The sequence below is a fragment of the Rattus norvegicus genome, chromosome 4 (assembly GCF_036323735.1).
Source record: "Rattus norvegicus strain BN/NHsdMcwi chromosome 4, GRCr8, whole genome shotgun sequence".
Taxonomy (NCBI): Eukaryota; Metazoa; Chordata; class Mammalia; order Rodentia; family Muridae; genus Rattus; species Rattus norvegicus.
The window spans coordinates 5848027-5860270 of NC_086022.1; the positions used below are offsets into that span (position 1 = coordinate 5848027).

Genomic DNA, 12244 nt, shown 5'->3' on the forward strand with positions numbered 1-12244 from the left:
CTTAAAGAAATACAGGAACACAATCAAATAGGAAATGAACAAACCATCCAGGATCTAAACATGGAAATAGAAAAAATATAGAAATCACAAAGGGACGCTTAGCTGGTGGGGTCTGATCGCCACTGCAAACACGGTTCACCTGCTGAGCTGCATCATCGGCGGGTCTCAAAATATGGTCATTGGCAAGAATGGAGACTTACCCTGGCCTCTGCTCAGGAATGAGCTCAAGTACTTCCAGAGAATGACCACAACCTCTTCAGTAGAAGGTAAACAGAATCTGGTGATTATGGGTAGGAAAACCTGGTTCTCCATTCCTGAGAAAAATCAACCTTTAAAGGATAGAATTAATATAGTTCTCAGTAATTCAAGGAACCACCACAAGGAGCTCATTTTCTTGCCAAAAGTCTGGATGATGTTTTAAAATTTATTGAACAACCAGGGCTAGCAAATAAAGTGGACATAGTTTGGATAATCAGAGGCAGCTCTGTTTACCAGGAAGCCACGAATCAGCCAGGCCACCTCAGACTTTTTGTGACAAGGATCATGCAGGAGTTTGAAAGTGACACATTTTTCCCAGAAGTTGATTTGGAGTAATATAAACTTCTCCCAGAATACCCAGGTGTCCTCTCTGAGATCCAGGAGGAAAAAGGCATCAAGTACAAGTTTGAAGCCTATGAAAAGAAAGACAATGGGAAGATGTTTCCAAGTCCTACTGTTTCTCCTAAAAGGATGCATTTTATAAGACCACAGGACTTCTGCTGGCTTGCGATCTATGAGTAATTATTTCTTTAGGGAGGGGTGGTTGGGAAGACACATTTGTTTTGTGTTGTGGAGATGGAACCTAAGGCCCTGTGCATGCTGGGCCAATGCTGTACTGCTAAGCCACCCCCAACCCCAGCCCGTATATAATTCTAATCAATGTTTTTATTTCCCATTAATCTAACTAGATTATATTAAATATGCCTTAAGAAATATCACTTGCTATAAAGGTCTCAGTGCCCCTCCTATGAGGCCTCAAGTGGCTCAGCAGCATCTGCATAGGGTATTGTGTGTACAGAAGACCCCAAAGAAGTAGTGCCCCTGGAGCCTGAGCTGATATGGGAAACAGGAACAGGAACTAGACAGATAAGTCCAAAGGCAGAAATGGGTTTTAACCAGCAGAGCTGAAACTAAGACTTTAAAAGATCAAAGTAGAGACTGGATTATTCTATGCACATCACACTTGCTGCAAAGCTCTGTTCACTCAGACAGAAAATCAGTAAATTGAGAACTCCATTGTGTTCCGTGACGACGAGAGCAGGTAGAAGATTATGTAAGGTCTGAAACATGGAAGCTTTCTGTTCTCATCTTCAGTGAGATTCCAGGGGATATTACAGTGACAGAACAAGAATAGGCTGCTTTCTACAGAAAAAGTAATTGCAAGCTTAATAGCTCCTGTTAAGAACTCAGACAATGAATTGAGAATAGATACTGCTTGAAATGAAAATTAATGTTAGAAACTAAACTTTATAAAAAATAAAAAAATGAGCATTAAAATGGCTCTCCTCTCAAAAAAAAAAAGAAAAAAGAAAAAAGAAAACAAAGGGAGACAACCCTGGAAATGGAAAACCAAGGGAAGATATCAGGAGTCATAGATGCAAGCATCACCAACAAAATACAAGAAATAGAAGAGAGAATCTCAAGTGTAGGCAATGCCGTAGAAAACATTGAAACAACAGTCAAAGAAAATGCAAAATGCAAAAAGCTCCTACCCAAAACATCCAGGAGATCCAGGACACAATGAAAGGACCAAACCTAGGAATAATAGGTATAGAAGAGAGTGAAGGTTTCCAACTCAAAGGGCCAATAAAAATCTTCAACAAAATTAGGGAATAAAACTTCCCTAACTTAAAGAAAGAGATGCCCACGAACCTACAAGAAGCCTACAGAATTCCAAATAGATGGGACGAGAAAAAAACTCCTTTCATCACATAATAATCAAAACACAAAATGAACAGAATAAAGAAAGAATATTAAAAGCCCTAAAGGAAAAGGTCAATTAACATATAAAGGCAGACCTACAAGAATTACACCAGACTTTTCAACAGAAACTCTAAAATCCAGAAGATCTTGGAAAGATGTCATATAAACCCTAAAAAAATAAAAATGCTATCCCAGGTTACTATACCCAGCAAAACTATCAATTACCATAGATGGAGAATCCAAGATATTCCATGACAAAACCAAGTTTAAACAAGGTCTTTCCACAAATTCAGTCCTCCATAGGATAATTGATGAAAAACTTCACCACAAGAAGGGAAACTATATCCGAGAGAAAGCAAGAAATTAATCTTCTCACAACAAACCCAAAAGAAGAGAGCCCCACAAACATAATTTCAACTCTAACAACAAAAATAACAGAAAGCAATAGTCATTGGTCCTTAATCTCTCGTAGCATCAATGGACTCAATTCCTCAGTAAAAAGATAGAGACTAATAGACTGGACATGTAAACAAGACCCAACATTTTGCTGCATACAAAAAACACCTCAGTGACAAATACAGACACTACCTCTGAGTGAAAAGCTTAAAAAATTTCCAAGAAACAAGCTGAAGTAGCCATTCTAATATCGAACAAAGTAGATTTTCAACCAAAAATTATAAAAGAAAAAGATAAGGAAGGACACTTCATATGCATAAAAGAAAAAATTCACCAAGATGAATTCTCAATTCTAAATATGTATGTCCCAAATGCAAGGGCACTACATTTGTAAAAGAAACATTACTAAAGGTCAAAGCATATTTGACCCTCCAACAATCATAGTGGGAGACTTCAACACCTCACTCTCAACAATGGACAGACTGTGGAAACAGAAAATAAACAGAGACACAGCAAAGCTGACAGAAGTTATGAATCAAATGGATTTCACAGATATATACAAAACATTTCGCCCTAAAACAAAATAATATACCTTCTTCTCGGGACCTTATGAAACCATCTCCAAAACTGACCATATAATTAGACATAAAACAAGCCTCAACAAATACATGAAGATTGACATAATCCCATGCATCTTTCAGATCACCACAAAATAACATAATAACATGGTGTTGTAAAATTATAAAAAAAAAATCTTTCTTTTACCCTGCACTAGATCTGGCACCACAGTGCCCCCAAGATATCTGGTAGATATCTTCATCTCAATCAGCAAAGCATCTCTCTGCTCCATCCCACATCACACTGAATGGCTTCTCTCTGAGCCTGGCAGTAATCTCTAACCATCTAGTTCCCAAGATATGCTGCCATTAAGCCAGAAAAACACATCCCAACTCCATGGTAGCCCAGTGTCTCTAGCTGCCCCATATTCTCTTAAACTTAAATTGCTACATGAAAGAACACACCACACAACAACTTCTGATCTAATTGATAAGATATAGTTGCCCACGTAAACATACAAAGCCCTCCCGTAGAGGAAGGCCCAGGAGCAGCAGGTCCGCTGCGTCGGAGACACCACCAGAACCTGAAGGGACCGACAAGATAAACAGTTCTCTGTACCCAAATCCCGTGGGAGGGAGAGCTAAACCTTCAGAGAGGCAGACACGTCTGGGAAACCAGAAGAGACTACACTCTGCCCACATCTCTGACTCCAGAGGAAAACACCAAACACCATCTGGAACCCTGGTCCATGGAAGCTCCTGGAAAGGACGGCGCAGATCTTCCTGGTTGCTGCCACCGAGGAGAGCTAATAAGCAACACCCCACGAGCAAACTTGAGTCTTGGGACCACAGGGAAGACAAACCTTCCAGCTCCAAGCGACCTGCCCGGTGAACTCAAGACACATGCCCACAGGAACAGATGAAGACCTGTAGATAGGAAAAACGACACGCCCAAAAGCAGAACACTCTGTCCCCATAACTGGCTGAAAGAAAACAGGAAAATAGGTCTACAGCACTCCTGACACACAGGCTTATAGGACAGTCTAGCCACTGTCAGAAATAGCAGAACAAAGTAACACTAGAGATAATCTGATGGGGAGAGGAAAGCACAGGACCTCAAGCAACAGAAATCAAGACTACATGGCAACATCGGAGCCCAATTCTCCCACCAAAGCAAACACAGAATATCCAAACACACCAGAAAAGCAAGATCTAGTTTCAAAATCATATTTGATCATGATGCTAGAGGACTTCAAGAAAGACATGAAGAACTCCCTTAGAGAAACACAGGAAAAGCTTTGGAATGAGAGGAATCACAAAAATCCCTGAAAGAATTCCAGGAAAACATAAATAAACAAGTAGAAGCCTATAGAGAGGAATCACAAAAATCCCTGAAAGAATTCCAGGAAAACACAATCAAACAATTGAAGGAATTGAAAATGGAAATAGAACCAATCAAGAAAGAACACATGGAAACAACTCTGGATATAGAAAACCAAAGGAAGAGACGAGGAGCCGTAGATACAAGCATCACCAACAGAATACAAGAGACAGAAGAGAGGATCGCAGGAGCAGAAGATTCCATAGAAATCATCGACTCAAGAGTCAAAGATAATGTAAAGCAGAAAAAGCTACTGGACCAAAACATACAGGAAATCCAGGACTCAATGAGAAGATCAAACCTAAGGATAATAGGTACAGAAGAGAGTGCAGACTGCCAACTCAAAGGACCAGTAAATATCTTCAACAAAATCATAGAAGAAAACTTCCCCAACCTAAAAAACGAGATACCCATAGGCATACAAGAAGCCTACAGAACTCCAAATAGATTGGACCAGAAAAGAAACACCTCCTGACACATAATAGTCAAAACATCAAATGCAAAAAATAAAGAAAGAATATTAAAAGCAGTAAGGGGAAAAGTCAAGTAACATAGAAAGGCAGACCTATCAGAATCACACCAGACTTTTCGCCAGAGACTATGAAAGCCAGAAGACCCTGGAGACATGTCATACAGACCCTAAGAGAACACAAATGCAGGCCAAGGTTACTGTATCCTGAAAAACTCTCAATTAACATAGATGGAGAAACCAAGATATTCCATGACAAAACCAAATTTACACAATATCTTTCTACAAATCCAGTGCTACAAAGGATAATAAATGGTAAAGACCAACATAAGGAGGCAAGCTACACCCTAGAAAAAGCAAGAAACTAATCTTCTTGGCAACAAAACAAAGAGAAGAAAAGCACACAAAAATAACCTCACATCCAAATATGAATATAACAGGAGGCAAAAATCACTATTCCTTAATATCTCTCAACATCAATGGTCTGAACTCCCCAATAAAAAGACATTTATTAACAAACTGTATATGCAATGAGGACCCTGCATTCTGCTGCCTACAGGAAACACACTTCAGAGACAAAGACAGACACTACCTCAGAGTGAAAGGCTGGAAAACAACTTTCTAAGCAAATGGTTGGAAGACGCAAACTGGAGTAGCCATTCTAATATCAAATAAAATCAATTTTCAAATAAAAGTCATCAAAAAAGATAAGGAAGACCACTTCATATTCATCAAAGGAAAACTCCACCAAATGAACTCTCAATCCTAAATATCTATGCCCCAAATACAAGGGCACCTACATACGTAAAAGAAACCTTATTAAGCTCAAAACACACATTGCACCTCACACAATAATAGTAGGAGATTTCAACACCCCACTCACATCAATGGACAGATCATGGAAACAGAAATTAAACAGAGACATAGACAGACTAAGAGAAGTCATGAACCAAATGGACATAACAGATATTTATAGAACATTCTATCCTAAAGCAAAAGGATATACCTTCTTCTCAGCTCCTCATGGTACTTTCTCCAAAATTGACCATATAATTGGTCAAAAAACGGGCCTCAACAGGTACAGAGAGATAGAAATAATCCCATGCGTGCTATCAGACCACCACGGCCTAAAACTGGTCTTCAATAACAATAAGGGAAGAATGCCCACATATACGTGGAAATTGAGCAATGCTCTACTCAATGATAACCTGGTCAAGGAAGAAATAAAGAAAGAAATTAAAAACTTTTTAGAATTTAATGAAAATGAAGGTACAACATACCCAAACTTATGGGACACAATGAAAGCTGTGCTAAGAGGAAAACTCATAGCGCTGAGTGCCTGCAGAAAGAAACAGGAAAGAGCATATGTCAGCAGCTTGACAGCACACCTAAAAGCTCTAGAACAAAAAGAAGCAAATACACTCAGGAGGAGTAGAAGGCAGGAAATAATCAAACTCAGAGCTGAAATCAACCAAGTAGAAACAAAAAGGACCATAGAAAGAATCAACAGAACCGAAAGTTGGTTCTTTGAGAAAATCAACATGATAGATAAACCCATAGCCAGACTAACTAGAGGACACAGAGAGTGCGTCCAAATTAACAAAATCAGAAATGAAAAGGGAGACATAACTAGAGATTCAGAGGAAATTCAAAAAATCATCAGATCTTACTATAAAAACCTATATTCAACAAAACTTGAAAATCTTCAGGAAATGGACAATTTCCTAGACAGATACCAGGTATCGAAGTTAAATCAGGAACAGATAAACCAGTTAAACAACCCCATAACTCCTAAGGAAATAGAAGCAGTCATTAAAGGTCTCCCAACCAAAAAGAGCCCAGGTCCAGACGGGTTTAGTGCAGAATTCTATCAAACCTTCATAGAAGACCTCATACCAATATTATCCAAACTATTCCACAAAATTGAAACAGATGGAGCCCTACCGAATTCCTTCTATGAAGCCACAATTACTCTTATACCTAAATCACACAAAGACCCAACAAAGAAAGAGAACTTCAGACCAATTTCCCTTATGAATATCGACGCAAAAATACTCAATAAAATTCTGGCAAACCGAATTCAAGAGCACATCAAAACAATCATCCACCATGATCAAGTAGGCTTCATCCCAGGCATGCAGGGATGGATTAATATACGGAAAACCATCAACGTGATCCATCATATAAACAAACTGAAAGAACAGAACCACATGATCATTTCATTAGATGCTGAGAAAGCATTTGACAAAATTCAACACCCCTTCATGATAAAAGTCCTGGAAAGAATAGGAATTCAAGGCCCATACCTAAACATAGTAAAAGCCATATACAGCAAACCAGTTGCTAACATTAAACTAAATGGAGAGAAACTTGAAGCAATCCCACTAAAATCAGGGACTAGACAAGGCTGCCCCACTCTCTCCCTACTTATTCAATGTAGTTCTTGAAGTTCTAGCCAGAGCAATCAGACAACAAAAGGAGATCAAGGGGATACAGATCGGAAAAGAAGAGGTCAAAATATCACTATTTGCAGACGACATGATAGTATATTTAAGTGATCCCAAAAGTTGCACCAGAGAACTACTAAAGCTGATAAACAACTTCAGCAAAGTGGCTGGGTATAAAATTAACTCAAATAAATCAGTTGCCTTCCTTTATACAAAAGAGAAACAAGCCGAGAAAGAAATTAGGGAAACGACACCCTTCATAGTAGACCCAAATAATATAAAGTACCTCGGTGTGACTTTAACCAAGCAAGTAAAAGATCTGTACAATAAGAACTTCAAGACACTGAGGAAAGAAATTGAAGAAGACCTCAGAAGATGGAAAGATCTCCCATGCTCATGGATTGGCAGGATTAATATAGTAAAAATGGCCATTTTACCAAAAGCGATCTACAGATTCAATGCAATCCCCATCAAAATACCAATCCAATTCTTCAAAGAGTTAGACAGAACAATATGCAAATTCATCTGGAATAACAAAAATCCCAGGATAGCTAAAGCTATCCTCAACAATAAAAGGACTTCAGGGGGAATCACTATCCCTGAACTCAAGCAGTATTACAGAGCAATAGTGATAAAAACTGCATGGTATTGGTACAGGGACAGACAGATAGACCAATGGAATAGAATTGAAGACGCAGAAATGAACCCACACACCTATGGTCACTTGATTTTTGACAAAGGAGCCAAAACCATCCAATGGAAAAAAGATAGCATTTTCAGCAAATGGTGCTGGTTCAACTGGAGGGCAACATGTAGAAGAATGCAGATCGATCCATGCTTATCACCCTGTACAAAGCTTAAGTCCAAGTGGATCAAGGACCTCCACATCAAACCAGACACACTCAAACTAATAGAAGAAAAACTAAGGAAACATCTGGAACACATGGGCACTGGAAAAAATTTCCTGAACAAAACACCAATGGCTTATGCTCTAAGATCAAGAATCGACAAATGGGATCTCATAAAACTGCAAAGCTTCTGTAAGGCAAAGGACACTGTGGTTAGGACAAAACGGCAACCAACAGATTGGGAAAAGATCTTTACCAATCCTACAACAGATAGAGGCCTTATATCCAAAATATACAAAGAACTCAAGAAGTTAGACCGCAGGGAAACAAATAACCCTATTAAAAAATGGGGTTCAGAGCTAAACAAAGAATTCACAGCTGAGGAATGCCAAATGGCTGAGAAACACCTAAAGAAATGTTCAACATCTTTAGTCATAAGGGAAATGCAAATCAAAACAACCCTGAGATTTCACCTCACACCAGTGCGATTGGCTAAGATCAAAAACTCAGGTGACAGCAGATGCTGGCGAGGATGTGGAGAAAGAGGAACACTCCTCCATTGTTGGTGGGATTGCAGACTGGTAAAACCATTCTGGAAATCAGTCTGGAGGTTCCTCAGAAAATTGGACATTGAACTGCCTGAGGATCCAGCCATACCTCTCTTGGGCATATACCCAAAAGATGCCTCAACATATAAAAGAGACACGTGCTCCACTATGTTCATCGCAGCCTTATTTATAATAGCCAGAAACTGGAAAGAACCCAGATGCCCTTCAACAAAGGAATGGATACAGAAAATGTGGTACATCTACACAATGGAATATTACTCAGCTATCAAAAACAACGAGTTTATGAAATTCGTAGGCAAATGGTTGGAACTGGAAAATATCATCCTGAGTGAGCTAACCCAATCACAGAAAGACATACATGGTATGTACTCATTGATAAGTGGCTATTAGCCCAAATGCTTGAATTACCCTAGATCCCTAGAACAAAGGAAACTCAAGACGGATGATCAAAATGTGAATGCTTCACTCCTTCTTTAAATGAGGAAAAAGAATACCCTTGGCAGGGAAGGGAGAGGCAAAGATTAAAACAGAGACTTAAGGAACACCCATTCAGAGCCTGCCCCACAGGTGGCCCATACATATACAGCCACCCAATTAGACAAGATGGATGAAGCAAAGAAGTGCAGACCAACAGGAGCCGGATGTAGATCGCTCCTGAGAGACACAGCCAGAATACAGCAAATACAGAGGCGAATGCCAGCAGCAAACCACTGAACTGAGAATAGGTCCCCCGTTGAAGGAATCAGAGAAAGAACTGGAAGAGCTTGAAGGGGCTCGAGACCCCAAAAGTACAACAATGTCAAGCAACCAGAGCTTCCAGGGACTAAGCCACTACCTAAAGACTATACATGGACTGACCCTGGACTCTGTCCCCATAGGTAGCAATGAATATCCTAGTAAGAGCACCAGTGGAAGGGGAAGCCCTGGGTCCTGCTAAGACTGAACCCCCAGTGAACTAGACTATGCGGGGAGGGTGGCAATGGGGGGAGGTTTGGGAGGGGAACACCCATAAGGAAGGGGAGGGGGGAGGGTGATGTTTGTCCGGAAACCGGGAAAGGGAATAACACTTTAAATGTATATAAGAAATACTCAAGTTAAAAAAAAAAAAAAAAAAAAAAAACAGAGACTGAAGGAACACCCATTCAGAGCCTGCCCCACATGTGGCCCATACATATACAGCCACCCAATTAGACAAGATGGATGAAGCAAAGAAGTGCAGACCAACAGGAGCCGGATGTAGATCGCTCCTGAGAGACACAGCAAGAATACAGCAAATACAGAGGCGAATGCCAGCAGCAAACCACTGAACTGAGAATAGGACCCCCGTTGAAGGAATCAGAGAAAGAACTGGAAGAGCTTGAAGGGGCTCGTGACCCCATATGTACAACAATGCCAAGCAACCAGAGCTTCCAGGGACTAAGCCACTACCCAAAGACTATACATGGACTGACCCTGGACTCTGACCTCATAGGTAGCAATGAATATCCTAGTAAGAGCACCAGTGGAAGGGGAAGCCCTGGGTCCTGCTAAGACTGAACCCCCAGTGAACTAGTCTATGGGGGGAGGGCGGCAATGGGGGGAGGGTTGGGAGGGGAACACCCATAAGGAAGGGGAGGGGGAGGGGGATGTTTGCCCGGAACCCGGGAAAGGGAATAACACTCGAAATGTATATAAGAAATACTCAAGTTAATAAAAAAAAAAAAAACCCATAAAAAAAAAAAAAAAAACTCAGGTGACAGCAGATGCTGGCGAGGATGTGGAGAAAGAGGAACACTCCTCCATTGTTGGTGGGATTGCAGACTGGTAAAACCATTCTGGAAATCAGTCTGGAGGTTCCTCAGAAAATTGGACATTGAACTGCCTGAGGATCCAGCTATACCTCTCTTGGGCATATACCCAAAAGATGCCTCAACATATAAAAGAGACACGTGCTCCACTGTGTTCATCGCAGCCTTATTTATAATAGCCAGAAAATGGAAAGAACCCAGATGCCCTTCAACAGAGGAATGGATACAGAAAATGTGGTACATCTACACAATGGAATATTACTCAGCTATCAAAAACAACAACTTTATGAAATTCGTAGGCAAATGGTTGGAACTGGAAAATATCATCCTGAGTGAGCTAACCCAATCACAGAAAGACATACATGGTATGCACTCATTGATAAGTGGCTATTAGCCCAAATGCTTGAATTACCCTAGATCCCTAGAACAAACGAAACTCAAGACAGATGATCAAAATGTGAATGCTTCATTCCTTCTTTAAATGAGGAAAAAGAATACCCTTGGCAGGGAAGGGAGAGGCAAAGATTAAAACAGAGACTTAAGGAACACCCATTCAGAGCCTGCCCCACATGTGGCCCATACATATACAGCCACCCAATTAGACAAGATGGATGAAGCAAAGAAGTGCAGACCGACAGGAGCCGGATGTAGATCGCTCCTGAGAGACACAGCCAGAATACAGCAAATACAGAGGCGAATGCCAGCAGCAAACCACTGAACTGAGAATAGGTCCTCTATTGAAGGAATCAGAGAATGAACTGGAAGAGCTTGAAGGGGCTCGAGACCCCAAAAGTACAACAATGCCAAGCAACCAGAGCTTCCAGGGACTAAGCCACTACCTAAAGACTATACATGGACTGACCCTGGACTCTGACCCCATAGGTAGCAATGAATATCCTAGTAAGAGCACCAGTGGAAGGGGAAGCCCTGGGTCCTGCTAAGACTGAACCCCCAGTGAACTAGTCTATGGGGGGAGGGCGGCAATGGTGGGAGGGTTGGGAGGGGAACACCCATAAGGAAGGGGAGGGGGGAGGGGGATGTTTGCCCGGAAACCAGGAAAGGGAATAACACTCGAAATGTATATAAGAAATACTCAAGTTAATAAAAAAAAAAAAAAAAGAGAGAGAGACGCTGAAGGGAACCCAATATATCATCAGGGAAATGGGGGGAGAGACCAGCCCCAGGCCTCCAAAAAAGTGTGTGGGGCAATCAGTTTTGTTCCAGTCAACTCCAACAATCCATTTCAAAACTTAATAGAATAACACCAGGAAATGTGAGACTGAACCTCTGTTCTACCTCCCATACAGCATTAACCCCAGAGATGGGGCCTCAGGCTCTCAATACTGGAATCTATGGTCCTCTGCCATCTCAAACATTTGGATTGATTATAGGAAGAAGCAGCATGACAATGAAAGGGCTGCAGATGTAAGGCAAAGGACACTGTGGTTAGGACAAAACGGCAACCAACAGATTGGGAAAAGATCTTTACCAATCCTACAACAGATAGAGGCCTTATATCCAAAATATACAAAGAACTCAAGAAGTTAGACCGCAGGGAGACAAATAACCCTATTAAAAAATGGGGTTCAGAGCTAAACAAAGAATTCACAGCTGAGGAATGCCGAATGGCTGAGAAACACCTAAAGAAATGTTCAACATCTTTAGTCATAAGGGAAATGCAAATCAAAACAACCCTGAGATTTCACCTCACACCAGTGAGAATGGCTAAGATCAAAAACTCAGGTGACAGCAGATGCTGGCGAGGATGTGGAGAAAGAGGAACACTCCTCCATTGTTGGTGGGGTTGCAGACTGATACAACCATTCTG

The 12244-nt window shown here is 40.9% G+C and overlaps 1 pseudogene; it reads left to right on the top strand.

Moving 5' to 3' along the window:
• The window catches only part of Dhfr-ps1 (dihydrofolate reductase, pseudogene 1), a 4447-nt pseudogene extending 3559 nt beyond the window's left edge, over positions 1-888 (top strand).
• Positions 889-12244: the final 11356 nt, after the last annotated feature.